The following is a 5,210-nucleotide window of genomic DNA, read 5'->3' as shown; positions in this document are numbered from 1 at the left end:
GGTTGGTGCATGACTCGGTTTTGCTGAGACTGATGGTGAGTCCAAAGCGCCCGCAGGAGTTTGAGAACCTGTCCATAATGAACTGCATGTCCTCATGGGTGTGTGCAGCAAGCGCGCAGTCATCAGCGAAGAGGAACTCTCAACATTGTCTTAAACACCCTGGACCTGGCATGGAGTTGCTGCAAGTTGAAAAGTTTGCCATCTGTGCGAACCTAATGTAGATGCCCCGGTCACAGTCTTGGAAGGCGTCAATCAGCATGGCAGAGAAGAGAATGGAGAACAGTGTAGCTGCCAGGACGCAGCCCTGCTTCACTACATTTACCACAGGGAACGGATCTAACATGTCAGTATTTTCCTGTACTCTCGCCTGCATGCCATCGTGGAATGACGCAATCAGCTGGATTAGGCTCTTTGGGCAGCCGAACTTTAGGATGATCTTCCACAGACCACGGCGGTTCACCGTGTGAAAGGCCTTAGCAGGTCTACAAAGACCATGTGGAACTCGTTCTGCTCACGGCACTTCTCTTGCATCTGGCGTACGGCAAACACCATGTCACACACTGTGCTTCAGGGATGACTGTGTTGGAGACATGTTCAACCAGTCCGTTCAGTATGATGCGAGCGAAGATCTTGCCGGTGGTGCAGAGGATAGAGATTCCACGGTGGTTATCGCAGGATGTTTTGTCTCCCTTCCCTTTGTAAATGTGGACAATTGAAGCATCCTTGAAATCCTGGGGGACCTCCCCTCTCTCCCAGATAGACTGGAAGAGGGCGGTCAGCTTGTCTGTCAGCACCTCGCCTCCATACTTGTAGATGTCAGCCTGGATTCCATCCACTCCTGGTGCTTTTCCTGACGTTGTCAGCTTCAGGGCCTTCCGGGTCTCGGCCTTGGTGGGAGGGGCAGCTAGCGAGTCACTGACTGGTAGCTGTGGGAGGGCTGTAATTGCCTCGTCATATATGGACGAGTCTCCTGTTGAGAAGTGCTCTGCCCAGCGGGCAAGGATGTCTGTCTGTCAGGAGGGTGGTCTGGTCCAAGGCTCGGACAGGGGTTGATCCTGTGACTCTCGGCCCATACTCAGCCCGGAAACCATCTTCTCTTTGCCATGTACGTAATGACTTCTCTCTGCCATGTACGTAATGGCTTCTCTCTGCCATATATGTAATGACTTCTCTCTGCCATGTATGTAATGACTCCTCTCTGCCATGTACGTAATGACTTCTGCCATGTACGTAATGACTTCTCTCTGCCATGTATGTAATGACTTCTCTCTGCCATGTATGTAATGACTCCTCTCTGCCATGTACGTAATGACTTCTCTCTGCCATGTACGTAATGACTTCTCTCTGCCTTGTTGCAATGCAGGTATGTGAAAGCTTAACCTGCACTCCTCCGCACACTGACCAAACTCACTAACACACTCACACACAATCACTAGTTTCTTTCAGGTTTATTTTCTTGTTCACTGACTTTTACAATTATACACAGAGAATACACTGTATTCAGGATTCACATTCACATACGAGTTCCAGACCAGATGTATATTTCTTGTAAATATGATATTTACTTCATCCATTCTTGTTACAATTATACTGCCTGTTTTGTCGTACAAGTTCAAGAAAAGAGACTATTATTTTAAATCACTGGCACATTTGAGGATGAGCAATGTCTGTTTCAGTGTTAATGAGATCTTTTGTTGTTGGTTTTGTTTTGTTTTTCTGTCCAGCGCAGTGTTGCCTTCAAAAATAGGACATGGAGCATTGTTCACAGATGCACCAAGGAAGGCGTTTGTCTTTTTTTCAGCATGTGCTGTTTGGATGTTTTGAAGTGTTATATTGACGGGCGCAAAAGTCGAATGGTTAAAGCGTTGGACTTTCAATCAGATGGTACCGGGTTCGAATTTCGGTAACGGCGCCTGGTGGGTAAAGGGTGGAGATTTTTCCCATCTCCCAGGTCAACATATGTGCAGAGCTGCTTAGTGCCTGAACCCTCTTCGTGTGTATACGCAAGCAGAAGATCAAATACGCACGTTACAGATCCTGTAATCCATTTCAGCGTTCGGTGGGTTATGGAAACAAGAACGTACCCAGCATGCACACCCCCGAAAACGGAGTATGGCTGCCTACATGGCGGGGGTAAAAACGGTCATACACGTAAAAAAAACAAACACTCGTGCACATACGAGTGAACGTGGGAGTTGCAGCCCACGAACGCAGAAGAACTGTTATATTTTTTTCATTATATATATATATATTTTTTTTTTTTTTTTTTTTTTTTTCCGATACAGAACCAAGCACTTTCATCTGACGTATCTTCACGTTCACTAATAGTCAGTTTTACGTTTTAGTTGAAATAGAAATTTCTTCTGTTTAGCACGGCAGCTACACTGATACACACTACTGCCAGGAGCAGCAGAATTCTGCCTTGCAGTGAGACAATAACCTGAATTAAAAAAAAACACACACACACACACACAGATATATATATATATATATATATAATTTTTGTATATGCAAAGAGAAGAGATGACTACCGCTGATCGATGTGTCAATATGTCAGATAAAAGTGCAAAGTTTCACACACACACACACACACAACGGGTAATAGAATAAGTACGTTTATTTGTTGCTTTTTTTTTTTAATACTATAAAACATTTTGAAAGAAGTGCTGTCCTTTGACACGACTCCTCCAACGTGACCTTTTTCTCTTCCTATTCTAGAAATGTGATACGTCAGTTTTAAATTTACAGGATGTGAGTGAGGACACCAATGAAAGTCACTGATGGAGGAACACTCATTTAGTTGCCTGTCAGTAAGCGGTTCAGCAGGTGGAGTCCTGCACATGTTAAATCAGAACAGCCGCAACTGAAGACCATCAAAGTAACTCAACAGCACAGCAGCACTGTAGGGTCTTCACTGGTGTGTAGCCTCCTGGTCACCAAACACAAATGGCTCCTTGAGAACTGCCGGCACTGAGACAGTTGTAGCTGAACCAGTGAATGGCTGTGTATGGTGGACTCGAAACGTGCAGTGTCGCAGTAATGCCACTAAAATGGTGCAGATGATGGGGCAAAGGGGAATAATAATTATTAAAAAAAGAAAAAAAAAGTATTTGGTGTTTGTGTCAATACAACAGAAAAGATTTCCTCTCAAGATACAGAAAGTCACATTGCCAGTTTCGCCTCTCTCTCTCTCACACACACACACACACACACACAAAAACAACAACAAAAAACAAAAAAAACCCCAAAACATCCATATATACCAAACTGTTTTATTGCATATATCATCTTAGCAGACACACCTCAGAAACTATTTCTTAAAAAAATAATAATAAAAATAACAAAGAAACGAAAGGAACTTAAATCTTTAGGAAGTCCGTTAAAAAAAAAAAAAAAAAAAAAAAAAAAAAAAAAATCCCATCACGCTAAGAGCATTAAGCCAGCAGGGATAGACAAAAGAGAGAGAGAGACAAGAGACAGGGCAGAGAGACAGAGACAGAGGCAGAGAGACAGAGAAAGAAAGAAGCAAGAGATACAGAGACACTGATGCAGACAAATACAGACAATACGCACGTATATTACATAATACATGAGATCTGTCATCAATACATATTTTTTTATATTTTTTTCAAAACCTCAGAATCATGAATATACGCATTATTTTTGGGACTGTTCTTTTCTGTTGGTGTCTGAAGCCAGGGGGGTGGGGGAGAGCTGGAGGGGTGGGGACAGTGTGTATGTATGTATCTGTACACATGATCCCTGTGTTTATGTACATGCTGCAAGCATGTCTTTTGATATGCTGGCACATCTCAATAGACACTGAACAAAACTGAATACGTAGGTTGACATTTTCCCTCCAATCACTACCCACCCACCATCCCCTTCCCACCCTCCGACACCAAATCCTGTCTAAAAGCCTAAATGAACCAAAACTAACACAATCAAATTTACATTTCCCCCACTTTCTCTAAAATCGTGAACACAAATTCAGAAACAACATGAACCAAAAAGATCAATAATAATTTTGATGTGATAAGACAACATGAACAGTTTGCTGCTGACCAAATTCTTCACATTTTATCAATGACTACAGTTTGCAAGTAATGCAAAACACAACTCACCATCACACCTGGCATGATACACACCAGTTACAAGTTACTCAAACACACTGACACACACAAAAACACACTCACAGACAAAAATATAATAATCATAATAAATAACACACACACAAAAAAGTATAGACCAAATAGCAATAAAACAACCTTAAACCCACAATCAAACAATAACATTGCCAACAGGAAGGGTGCATTGGTTTGAGTCAGACATGATTGTGTCAAAACATTGTACAAGGTCTGTATCTGACAGAAAACATACAGATCTATCTGCTACACATACCCACATAGCTAGACTAAACACACACACACACATTCTTTAACAATTAAAACACGTTAAAAAAAACAACTCACATTCAAACAATTTAAAAAATACTGCATGTGCATACTTTTTTGTATGCGAGTACTATTTTTTTCACAGACTAACAAACTACTGCGACAAGCACTGTATTTTTGAACATCAGTATTCTCTGTCTCTCTCACTCTCTTTCATTTAATTGAAAACACGAACTGACTTTCCAGGAAATCAAAGTCTGCTTTGGATACTCGCTGTTCTGAAAGCAGCTCTGAGTTTTCACCTGCCGCTCTTCAAAGATCCATGTTGGGCGTCCACATATGAACTGATCAGATGCCGCTGATCCAGCTTTGGACGATCATTCAAAAAAACACCAGCATTCAGATTCCCTGACCAACTCTTTTGGTTTCATTACATGTGCACACAAACATACACACACACACACACAAATCAAAATTGCACACAGGACTGTTGATTAGTTAAAATCCAAGGTAACTGGGAATGTATTTTCTACGTCATACCTGATCAAGTGGAATCATAAAGGAAAACATAAAACACATCAACCACGCTCCAACAACAAGGAGAGCTGATGGGACGAGGGTTTTGTGGGGGTATGTGGGTGCAGAATACAGAGAGGGAAGGTGTTGTCACAAACAACATCAATGAGACAGAGAGATAAGGACAGCGGAAGGAAGGAATGGGGGAATGGTGACGGAATAGCATCCTGCGAAAGGGTCCGACTTCCTTTCTTCCTTTTCTTTTCTTTCATCAGAACTGCGCCAGGACCTAATCAGGTG

This window comes from Babylonia areolata, chromosome 29 (genome assembly GCF_041734735.1).
Source record: "Babylonia areolata isolate BAREFJ2019XMU chromosome 29, ASM4173473v1, whole genome shotgun sequence".
In the NCBI taxonomy this organism is placed as follows: Eukaryota; Metazoa; Mollusca; class Gastropoda; order Neogastropoda; family Buccinidae; genus Babylonia; species Babylonia areolata.
This window is presented reverse-complemented; position numbering follows the sequence as displayed.